At 38.6% G+C, this 12,861-nt stretch overlaps 1 protein-coding gene and 1 long non-coding RNA gene across 9 annotated transcripts in view; both read left to right on the forward strand.

Moving 5' to 3' along the window:
- LOC139180213 (uncharacterized) overlaps positions 1–6,656 on the forward strand; it is a 56,867-nt gene extending 50,211 nt beyond the window's left edge. The window contains exon 2 of the long non-coding RNA XR_011564528.1: positions 1–6,656. This exon is cut by the window's left edge and continues 22,154 nt beyond it. This is a non-coding gene — a long non-coding RNA (uncharacterized lncRNA).
- The window catches only part of TENM3 (teneurin transmembrane protein 3), a 2,742,616-nt gene that overhangs the window by 2,457,759 nt on the left and 271,996 nt on the right, over positions 1–12,861 (forward strand). The window lies entirely within an intron of this gene.

The raw sequence follows: 12,861 nt of genomic DNA on the forward strand, positions 1-12,861 counted from the left end.
ACAGAGGAACCCGTCAGGCTACAGTCCACGGGATCGCAAAAAGTCCGACACAGCTTAGTGACTCAACAACAACAAATATAAACTTTGCCATAGGCAAGTTTCCTCTAAGAACTAAGTGGTTTTGCCTTAAGTGATATTAAGCATTTACCAGAATGTGTAGGTGCTTTGTATTGAATGGTATAATTCTTATAGAAGCTTCACAATCAAAAGTTCAGAGTCCATGGTCCCTCAGTGCACTTGAACAGTGCCAAGTATCTGAAATGACTGGACTCGAAACTAAAATCCTTCATCTGGTGACGAAGAAGTGTACAGACGACTGCGTTTACTTAAAGATGCTCTGAAGAATGCCACTGAAAGTTGGAGCATAAAGAGTTCACTGCTAACATGTATAAAGAAGAACATGCATTATAGCCTCATCTGAAAAACAGACCGTGGTAGTTAGTTTGCACATCTAGCCTCTGAGATGTTGATCCCACTTTTCAGATGGTATAACTGAGTCTCACAGGAGTTAAACGATTTCCCCAGCATTACAGAACTATTAAGAGACTGGTATTTGAACCCAGATGTATGTCACTCCAAGGTCTTTCAGGGAAAAGCTGCCTACCGTAGGCTGTGGCCCATGGCCTGGGTTGTCAGTATGAACACAGAGAACACTGAGAAAGAGAACCCTGCCACTCCTCTCTCTCCTTCTGTTTCCTATTTGTTGATCCTCTCATCACAGCTCATCACCATATTCTTCTCCCATAATCTTTCTTACCTGTCCCCAATTCATGACTAATAAATAAGCCTAAGGAGAAAGCAATGGCACCCCACTCCAGTACTCTTGCCTGGAAAATCCCATGGACGGAGGGGCCTGGTGGGCTGCAGTCCATGGGGTCGCTAGGAGTTGGACACGACTGAGCGATTTAGCAGCAGCAGCAAGGAAAGAAAAAATAGGTTTGTAATGCAGATGCATTTTCAAGACAACCCCTTAAGCCTCCACTGTTAAGAAGTTCTAGAACTCCTATTGATCATACTGCCTAGGTACCAAAGAAATAGGCATGTGATGGCAGGATATATAATTTAATAGGACTTACTGAGAATTGTATAAACCCAACCATAGGCCAGGCTCCCAACTACTAAAAATCTCTGCCTCCCTTCTCCCAAGGTATATTATTTTCTTCTTTAAAACTTTTACCGACTATAATAGTGCAGGATACATAAACCTTGGATGACAAATGTCATAGTAAAGTATCTATGTGTTTTTAAAAGGGAGTGTGAGAAAAGGTCTTTCCACCACGTACCTCTGAAATAACAACAGGGCCAGGTTCCAAAAGAGTGAAAAGTAATTTTTAAATAAGGTAGTTATGTGACTTCTGGTTTACATAACCATCAAAATATTGTTCCTAAGTGTCAGAAATAGTTCTGGTCTATGTCTGAAGCTTGGAATTCAGGAAGTAAATACTCAAGGAACTGAACATTAATAAAGTGAACCCCAGTAAGTGTCTGGAGTTTATCAATGAATTCTTGAATTATTACAAATAATTATTAGGTAACATATTCCAAAGACCATCTTAGAGAGATATATATATGTATATATATATAACCAATTGTATTAAATGTTAAAGGAGATTTTTATGTGACTATAACTTATTTTCATCTTATTTATACTGTAAATGCGGCATGCATTATTTTGACCCTTCCTTTCTTATGATCCATCTCTCCTTCCCCTCAATTACATCTGTACCTTTTTTTTTTAACCTGGATGCCAAGGAGTAAGTTAGTACAAGCTTAAATAATTCTTATTGTGTCAGTCCTGACTATTATTTTTCATTTTTACTCCTAAAGCTAGATTGAGTGTTTACTTCTTTTTTTCATTTTCCCCTTCTGGTCCCTAATTTTATGGTTTATGCTGAAACTCTTGGGCCAAATATGTTTGTCAACTAGGAAAAAATGGGCATCCAATGGCGGAGAACTGATTGTGACTGACTGATGTCTTCCTGGCACCTTAATACAGACACATCAGCAGATTTCCGTTAATATAACAGCCATACTCAGTTGTATGTTTCACTTGCTAATCATCAAAGGCACCAGTCAGTAGTACCTAACTTTACACTATTCAGAATAGCTTTGTGTACAAGAAGTCATTCAATTTTCGTCACCCACTGCCCATCCAGAGACTGAATGTGAAAAGAAGCTCTGCTGCTGCTGCTAAGTCGCTTCAGTCGTGTCCAACTCTGTGCGACCCCATAGACGGCAGCCCACCAGGCTTCCCCGTCCCTGGGATTCTCCAGGCAAGAACACGGGAGTGGGTTGCCATTTCCTTCTCCAGTGCATAGAAAGATGCAAATAAATGAGTTAATGATTTATAAATATGACAGAGGGTTGATAATCTTAACATGCAAAGAGCTTTTACAAATCAATTTGTTAAAGAGACAATAGAAAAATGGGAAATTTATACAAAGTGACAAATGGATAGCTGAGCACTGTAGAAAATATTCACATTATTAATGGCCAGTGAAGTCGAAATAAAGCAGCACCGCGATATCATGTTTCCTGTCTCCCGTTGGTAAAGTTGTAAAAGCTCACTGATGTCAGTGTCACACACTTTTGGTGGGAGTGTTTCCTGGTGAACGTTTAAGGAGCACAGTTAGCAATTTTTATTAAAATGTTTTAAAGTAAATATCATTTGATTTAGACATTTATATTTGGAAATCTAAGTGATTAATTTAGAAAAGCATGTGTGTGTGTGTAAGAAGATTTATCAGCCTTGTTTGCAGTGTCAAAAAAGAAAAAACCCTCAATGGCCAAAAACAGGGAATTGCTTAAAGTACAGTTTAACATCTCATAGCCTTCGAAAGTATTTGGATTTAGAACTAGATTACCTCTAATGATTATTGAAAGAATTTATGCTGTATTAGGGAGGAAAAAATAGTTTATAGAAGAGCACAAAGAATATGTTGCTCTTTAATGTATATACAGTGTATATGTGAATGAGAAAAGCCTGAAATAGTATACCCTAAATGATAGTCATATATGTTTCTGAGTGGAGAGAGTTGGAAAGATTTTATATATTCATTTTGTCTTTTCATTTCCTTGACTGTTCTAACTTGTTTGGAATGATGAACATCACTGTTTTATATGCAAAAAAGTGAAGAGAAAGCCATGAGGCACTGACCAGAAAATGATTTAATCCATTCTTATCATCTCAAAAAAGTTATGCCAAGCAAATATTTTCTCTTGCTTGGGTAACAAGAGCCAAGTAACAGACTTATTTAGTTCAAGGGTGTTACCTGCTACACTTAGTAAAATGCCTAGCACAGCCACGCTGATAATCAGCATTAAATCAGCCAATAAATAGACTGAAGGAAAAGGAAAATGAGGAGAGAAAATTCAGTTTGACAGTGATACTGAAATTTAAAAAAATTGAATTTAAAACTACATCTACAGGTAAAGAATTGCTATTGAACATCATATATAATTAATCTTTGCAGTTTATCTAATTATGTGGTTCCTTAGGCACATTAGCAGGGTGATTTACCCAAACTTTATAAATATCCAGTAGGTAATATTAATATTATTAATGGGACTTTTGCAAGAGGGATTGAGTTGTATATTAGAGTATTTGTTCTTTCATAAATTATTTTTTAACTAATTTAGGTACATAGTTAAAAATTCAACAGTATTGAGCCATCGTGAATAATGGCAGTCCCTCATCTCACTCCACCCCATTTCCATATCCAGAAGCAGCTACTCTTTTCTTTTCTTTTTTTTTTTGCCTGTACCCCATGGCATGTGGGGTTTTAGTTCCCCAACCAGGGATTGAACCTATGCCCCCACAGTGGAAGTACAGAGTCTTAACCACTGGACCACCAGGAAAATCCCGGGGGACGCAGCTACTCTTGATGCTTTGAGGTGTTTTTTGGTGGTTAAGTCCATGTTACTAAAGAATATACCATTTTTTCTTAATTTTAGATGTTATCTACTGATGTCTTACAATGTGAGGATCCATCTTTCTTGCAGTTTGTCTACTTATTTTTTCCTCCATTCTTCCAATATAGTTATATGACTTTTTAAAATGCATTCATACATATACAAGTCATACATACAAATATATACTGTTAACTGTGGGACCATAGATTGTAATAGAATTATAGTTATTCTCCTGTACAGCGCTCTATTTTTTTTCCCTTCACTAGAGCAGGTTCTTACAGTCCTAAGGCTCAGGACAGGAAAGCAAATTTTCTGAGTCCTTACATACCTAAACATGTCCCCTCTGCATTCATATTTATTTGATAGTTTGGGGATTTTTTTAAGTGAAAGTCACACAAAGTGATGTCCTCTCTAAATGCTATCGTAAGTAAATTGCTTAACAAAATAACTATGACAAGGTCTGGTTTGGTTTTTGGTTGGTGATGCCAGACTTTAATAACAGCTTTAATCTTATTTGTTCTTCATCAAAAAAAATAACAACACGATAGGATAGTCAGCCTACTTGAAAGTAGATTTGTTCTTGCACAGGTGTGAATGAAGAGGCCTGTGTCTCATCGTGAGCATTTTTATACTCAGTGCATATGACATTTGGAATTTGTATTCAGAGGACCTGTTTGCTATTTTTGGCATGCCTTCTAACCTTCTAAATGCAAAAAGCAGCTCCAGCGCCCGCAGCTGACGGCCAGCCCGTCTGTCGGCTGCAGTTTCTCCCCATCCGTTACCCACTGTTGCTTCTGACTCTGTTTCAGTGAATGGCTCCTGCACTGTGTTCCGCCCTCGCTGCTTGTAATCTCCCCAGCCTGGGTCAGAGTACAACAGATATTTGGGTTTTGTGCTGTTGTATATTCTTTTCCAGTCTAGCATAGTGATATTGTGATGGTGTTCTTTTTCCTGTTACTCATAGGTGAGATTGATGAAACTTTTTTCAGCTGTTTTGGTAACATCATAATACTCATTTGTTGACTGTCACGGGAACCATAAACTTACATCAATATCATCAATATAGGTTAAAACATTTTGCAACTCCTCCCATAGCATTACCTTTAGAGTTAGCTTAAAGGCCGTATTTTAAGTCTTGCTATTATCTTCTAGCCTCTTATCTCTAACGAGTTGATGTTTAACTCAGTATGAACACCTGTGTTCTGTAGCATTTTTGTAACTCCAAATAGTGTGTTTATTTCCAAAAAGAGAATCCATTCTGCAAAAATGAAAATCTATATCACGTCTAAAATCATACGATGCAGATCTCATATCTCCCTGATAGCATTCCAGAGCATTTACTTTGAAAGGAAAATAATTGTTTAAATATCTAAATTATTATAAGGTGAGCCTTTTCCAGAAAATCTCTTTACCTTATGGCTGTACCTCTTACTGCTTCTTGTGCTTCATTTTTATACTCCAGTTCCTCATGACATCATCTCTGACTCTACATAAATCATTCCTTTGTTGGCCTGTCACCCCGTGCTTACTGAAACATGCCTACCTAACACGGCAGAAGAAGGCAGCTTTCGGGTTTCTTCTTAAACCAAAGCATCACGTTTCTCTCGGAAGACGTACACGTTGAGTATGAAATGAACCGGAAAGATGATGTCTCCCATTGTAAAAGCCCAGGGTTTTACAAATGAAAGGGACTTGAAATGATTGCTAATGATAATGGCATAGCTCTCTGGTCTAGGAAGGGGCAGGAACTGCTGGAGACCTCTGGAGGACAGAGACAAGGAGAATTCCTGATTGAGTTTTCTTACCACATCACTTGATAGCATTTGCTTGACTTCAGCCTGAAGTACAAGCATATGATCCTGAAACTGTGTTGATCACCTCTAAGGCCTTCAGTTGTTTTGCGTTTAGGTACCTGGTACATCTGAAACGCTTTCAGTGTTTAGAGGTCAGACGGTGGGGTTGAAAGAATGCATGTTTGGGAGTCAGAAAATCTGGAGTATAATCTTGTCTTCACTTTAGGCTAAATTTCCCCACCTGTAGAATGGATTTAGTAATAACAGAGATAAAAAGTAACAAGTAGAAACAATGCATGTAAAGATTCAAAAGATTTAAGGACTGGTTTGACACATGGTGGGTGCTTAAAAATGTTAGGCTGTTTCCTCTCTGCCTTCTTTATTATTTAATAAGGTTTGTCTGATTGTGTGTGTGTGAGCGTATGTGTGTTCTGCACATCTCTGTCTTATATGCTACATTAAAATGAAAAATAATCAAAAGCTAAATTTCTGGTCTCAAATATTTTAAATTCTGGTTGGACCATAACATAAGTGCAGGTACTGCAAGTGCGTTTACAAAGTAGATTTTATTAAATGAACTGATACCTTTGTACATAAAAGATTAAAGTAAAAAATGATTGCAGTTTTTAGGAAGTATGGAGGGAAGTAAGTTAGGAGCTTCATTCCAGACCTTCCCCAGAAGAGCCCCAAGACATATTTTTGGATTTCCTTAACTGTGTTTGACAGTATTTAATCAGTCAGTTGGATGGTTCTTTGTCCCTTAAAGATGGCTGGCCGTTATTATCCTGATAGTAGAGACTATGGGCTGGTTAAGGTTATGTGTGTTTAATCTTTGTAGGCAAATGCTATGGAACATCTTTATCTGTCACATTCAGGTTCCATAAAACCCCTTTTGAAGGTTGCATATTGCAAAAAGTAGAGCTTGAAAGTAGGTCACAGTCCTAAGAGACACACTGGAATCAACATCTGAAATTGAAAAGCTATTCTCCATCCGTATTAAGTTTTTAGGTTACCACTAAGAAAAAAAGCATACTAAAATTAGATGAAATAAAGGAAAACCGACTCATTCAAAATGTAAAGAACTGTAGAATTTACGCTAAAAAGTTTTCTTTTGTCTTTTCTTCCTTCTATCATTATGTCTAAAAATTGCAGTTAATCTGGGTAGCAACCCTCAGAGCTCTGAGAGCTGGTCCGCTTTGCCATGCTGTTGTTTCTTCAGAGTCCTGGAAGTTGGGCCTTTTCTCTGTTCCAGAAACTCATTGCCAAGTAAGGATCTTTAAAAGTCAGTTACTGTGGACTTAAATATTTCAGAACAGAATCAACTCTTTGGTTTGATTTTTCAGAGGTCATTCTTTCATAGGTAGTTGCATCAGCTTTTTCTATAAATCAGTGTGTAAGCAGTGGGTTTTCTTAATTCAGTCTTGTCCAGAAAGCTACCAAAGCGTGACAAGAGAATATTTTTCCATAAGAAGAACAGAGTGAATTACCAATAGGTACTCTTTTTATGGGAGAAGTTTGGAAACAAAGGTTAATAAATTTTCAGTTTTGAGAAGGAGATTCTTTACAAAACATTTAAACAAGTACCTGTGAAATTTTCTCAGAAATATAGTACCTGCAAACCTATTTGTTTAAATATTTTCTGGATAGTTATTGTCTTTTTCTTTGGCTGATAATGGCAAATAGAAAGGTGAGAATTTTTCTTGGAAGCATAAAGCTATAGTATTAATATATTTATGTTATCTTCTTATATGTTGTCCATGGTTTGCTTCATATACTTAAATTGTGAATATAATTTGGGTCTTAAATTCCAGATCGGTCATAGACACTTGTGCTTTCCTGTGTCCTAGACCAGGTGGTTCCTTTCCACAGAGTGGTAATATTCAGGCTCTAGAATCCTGATTCTGTCACTCAGTGACTGGGCCATTAGAACAGATTATTTAACTGCACCAGGTATGAGTTTTCTGTGGGTAGATGGCAGTGAATGCTGGCTACCCCACTGCGTTACCATGATGATGATACATGTATGATACTGACTTTGGCTAGCTCACAGTAAATGTGCAATAAATGGCAGCCACCATCACTGAGGTGGTTATTGTGGGTGTCCTTTGAAGGACTAGTTTGCATTTTCTAGGTTATGAATATTTTGTAGGGTAGGAACCATGGACCTTGGTTTCAGATATTTACAAGGAATGGTTTCTTTCATTTAGGGATTTTCAAACTAGTATGTAGGTTTCATTAAAATAGCAATTCCTCGATAAACCATAATGGAAAAGAATATTTTAGAGAGGAATATAAGATTTCCCTAGTGGTCCGGTAGTTAAGACTCCATGCTTCCACTGCAGGGGGCATGAGTTCGATTCCTGGTTGGGGAAGTTCTGCATGCTCTGAGTGTGGCCAAGAAAAAATAATAAAAATGAATAAAAATGTCTATATGTGTATAACTGAGTCACTTTGCTGCACAGCAGAGATTGGCACAACACTGTGTAAATCAGCTATACTTCAGTAAATAAATAGCATTTTTTTGGGGAAAAAAATTCCTCTAAGAGTTTTCTTCAGTGTGATTTTGGTGATAGAAATCTCGTTTGGCAATTAAGCACTAAATATGCTAGTCAGAACTCTGACTAGCCTGGCTAGCCTGAACTCTGACATGCTGTCAGCAACTGCTGAAAGAATATTTTGTAAAAATTAGCACTATCATTATTACTCGAACTTCATGAAATTTTGAATCTTTCTCTATAGCTAATCACTGTAGTTATAGATATCACAGAGTGTGTGAGCTCAGATGCTCAGTCATGTCGACTCTTTTGCAACCCCATGCACTGTAGACTGGCAGGCTCCTCTGTCCATGAGATTCTGCAGGCAAGAAGACTGGAGTGGGTTGCCATTTCCTTCTCCAGGGGATCTTTCCAACCCAGGGATTGAACCTGGTCTCCTGCGTTGGCAGACAAGATTATTTACTACTAGCGCCACCTGGGAAGCTCAAGATATCACAGAGGAAATAATAATGAATGAGACCCTTTTCTTCTAATATATTGCACATTAGTATATTCTGATATACTGTGTACTAATCAGTGTACAATCAGCCGTCCAATTTTGTGCAGGTAAATAAGAAATGATGAACCAGGATTATTTCCTTTCTTCTTGGAATCAAAGTGACAACCTAACTTAGACTTTCAATTAAGCTCTCCAGCTTCCTACCTGTGTTCTTGTATTGGTTTCTTAGGTAGGAATATTTTCTCTGCATGGACAGAAACAGTTGATAAACTCAACTCCAACAGAGAAATAAATTACATGCCAGCTATAATGAGACATCAACGTCTAGTAAATTTTCTTTTTGCTTGGGAAAAAAAAAAACGGCAGTGTGAAGTAAGAGTCAATAATTATTTATTGTTAATTCCCTAATGTTGGCTTCTGATGTGCATGTAAATTGTGATGTGACTAAATTGGACAGAATTATCAGTTATTTAACATATGCACTCTCATGCACGTGGATGAAAGTGACTGATATTCTAGCAGGGATCCTTTGTGTTCCATTGAAGCATGTGGGTATCCATCCTGCAGTCCGGTACAAATGTATTGCTCACTGAATTTAATGAAAATTACCTTGATTCACAGCAAGCCAGGCACTCAGTTCAAGGAATCATCACTATATTCTCAGATGTGTTAAACTCCATTTCCATGTTTCCACCTTTTGCGGGGAGCTTGTACTTTATAGTTATGGATTCTTGTGGGAGGTCCAAGGCCTGCTTCTGTTTCGTCTCAGAGAATAATACAATGACTACTATGTACTACTTGCTTTGTTTCATGGATATTTCTTCATTAGCTTTCTTTTTGCACATTATTTCATGCTCTGGTGATAAGACGTAGACCACACTTGTAAATAATTATACCCTTTTTCTAAGATACCTTGAGGAGAATGCTATATAGAATTTTATTTTCACATATATAATTCCTTTCAGTAATTACTCTCAGAAAAATTGAGTGTCTTTGTTGAATGAATACCGTGTCTAAAAACAAGAAGAATACAATTAAATCGATGAGGAGGTGGGAAATACTTAGGTAGGTACAGAACTATAGGCTGTACTTCAGATCTAAGATCATTTCTGCATCTGAATCAGAAACCATAAACATTTGATACAAAAACACAAGTAGGCCAGTAAAGTCTTGGTTGTGTTTCTGCCAAACCCTGTTAAATTTTCCTGGAATTATGTCTCCCAGCCATCTTTTAATCTCTAGGTCACTGCCATCTCCAAAGTCCAGTCTCTTTCATTGGCTTATTTTTAATGTTTTCTAGTAAAGAGTTCACATTAATCTAGACTAAATATTGCTTTATCATTCACTGTCACAGAAAATCTCCAAAGTGGCCTCTTCTTCACCATCATTACTAAACAATTCCGTCAGTCCAATATTTTCTTGATTCAGCTCCTCTCCTGCTCTCCAACCTTATTTTCTTTACTCTGAAGACAAACCCCTTTGAGTCAGCTCACCCTGTTCCCAGTATGGTTATGTCACATCCCACTTGCCTAAAAGATGATCAGATTTTGCCATAATCCTCAATTTTGAAATGCTCCTTATTCTTTAAAGATCAGAATCGAGGACCGATTGCTTTTCTGATTATTCCAACTCTCGTTGCTAATCCTATCCTCTTAAGTTCTCTCGCACACCTTGCATCCATTTAGCATTTAATTATTGTATTTAATTTAACTTATGGATAATGTGTCTTACCGTCAGTGGCATTTCCCTATTTGTTCTTACCACTAGGAAGCTTGGGGCTGATCTTTAGTCGTTGCGGAGAATCTTTGTTATCCATTCCTGCATACTAACTTTCCTACAGCATTCTCTTCACTCTGCTCCTTCTCTTTTGAAATGATTTCTTCTCATTTTTTAATCTTCTTATATAGTCTGTCTTCTTGTAAGCCATCGTAAACCCTTGTTGTTTAGTGGCTAAGTCGTGTCTGATTCTTTTGCAGCTTCATGCTTTTGCAACCCACCAGGCTCCTCTCTGTCCATGAGATTTTCCAGGCAGAAATACTGGAGTGAGTTGCCATTTCCTCCTCCAAAGCCTTGTGGGGAGAGGTTATCTTACGCGGGTGCTAAGCAGCCTTGCCTAGTCCTGACTGTTCTTCACCCAGAACATTTCTCAGGCTTGTGTTTATGGCAAGAAACCTTGAGGGATGAAATGTCAAGCAGGAGCAGGCTTGCTCATGGGTTACTGAAAGCAGTGGCTTCCGCAGCTCAGTGTTCCTCAACGGTGATGCTCACCCACTGTGTGCCCAGCATCCATCCGAGCCCCTGGGACTTGGGAGCCGAGGGAACCAGCACATATACCGATGCTCATGCTGCTTGCTGAGCTGAGCCGTGAAGTATTTTGCCTCTGACCCGGGAGTCTCGTGTCTTTACCAGTGCTCTTGACAGCAATAGGCTAACTTACGAGGTACTCATCCACATAAAACAAAATCCTAGACCAAACCATGCTTTATAGAAACATAGAAACTATTCCATCCATTCATATAAAGGATGTGTTTTGAGGCTTTAAGACCAACCCACTGTGCTTAGCACTGTCCTAAACATGTTGATCGTGTAATTAGATGTAAGGAAATATACCAACTATGCTTGGCAGAACTTACCTTTCATAAAATCATGGCAGCCGTTAACAATGATTCAATTGGTCATTTTGTAGAATTATATTGAGAATCCTCAAGCTATTAAAATGGCTTGACTTTTCTGCTTCAACTAAAAAAATGAGTAGAGAATACGTTTCACTTCAGCTTTCCTGTGGGGAGGTTTCTGAAGAGCACTTCTGTATAGAATTAGCAGTTTTATTTAGCTGTCTACCTCAGCTCTGTGCTCTGCCTCATTTTATCCTCTTTCTTCTTTTTTCCTTCCTTTAATTTTTATTCTTGTTGAGAACGCAGCACCTCTGTGTGGACCAGAAGCAGTAACATATGTTTCTAAATTGTTAGAGTTTTTTTTTTAACTCCAGCCTTAAGAGATAAAAGGAAATTATGAGCTTAGGAATCAATGACATATGACCGCTGAAATATTGGGGTAGAAAAAAGTTAATATTTATTGATCAGTTAGCAAGTGTCAGGTCCTTTGAAACTGCTTTACATGCATTATATCATTAAATCTCCCAATTATCTAAGAGTTAAGTATTATTGAGGGAGAAACTAGACTATTAGAAAAGGAGACTAAATAGCATTAGGGAACCAGCCCAAGTGCCTGGCAAAACATGACTCCTACCCAGACGGGTCAGCCATTTACACCAAAGGCACTTATCCATGAACTCACATGTCCAGGGATAGTTAAAGGAAGGTACGGAGAGATGGCTGTGTGCGCATCAGAACCTATTTTCCATCCTCCAGGGAAGAAGACTACATTTCCCAGCCCTCCTCCACCCCCTTGCATCTAGGCATGAACCCATGGGTAGTTCTCTCTCTACAGTGGAATGTGAGCAGAGATGATAGACCAGCCACAAGTGTGCCTCCCGCAGGATCTCTCTCCATCTACTTGCTAAAAGCAAAGGACTTCAAGGATCATCGCAAGGAGGAAGGAGTCCAGGTGTCTGAGACATCATGCAGAAGACACCCCCCTGAGCACCAGCAGTGGGCTGATACTAGAACGAAAAAGAAAAGCTTTTATTATGTGACAGCACTAATATTTCAAGTTTATCTTACTACAGCAGCTCCCATTACCTTACTAATTTGGGTGGAAATGACCAGAATATCACCTTTCAGTTCAGTTCAGTCGCTCAGTCATGTCCGACTCTTTGTGACCCCATGAATCGCAGCACGCCAGGCCTCCCTGTCCATCACCAACTCCCAGAGTTCACTCAAACTCATGTCCATCGAGTCAGTGATGCCATCCAGCCATCTCATCCTCTGTCATCCCCTTCTCCTCCTGCCCCCAATCCCTCCCAGCATCAGGGTCTTTTCCAATGAGTCAACTCTTTGCATGAGGTAGCCAAAGTACTGGAATTTCAGCTTCAGCATCATTCCTTGCAAAGAACACCCAGGACTGATGTCCTTTAGGATGAACTGATTGGACCTCCTTGCAGTCCAAGGGACCCTCGAGTCTTCTCCAACACCACAGTTCAAAAGCATCAATTCTTCCGCACTCAGCTTTCTTCACAGGCCAACTCTCACATCCATACATG

This window comes from Bos indicus, chromosome 27, assembly GCF_029378745.1.
Source record: "Bos indicus isolate NIAB-ARS_2022 breed Sahiwal x Tharparkar chromosome 27, NIAB-ARS_B.indTharparkar_mat_pri_1.0, whole genome shotgun sequence".
NCBI lineage: Eukaryota > Metazoa > Chordata > Mammalia > Artiodactyla > Bovidae > Bos > Bos indicus.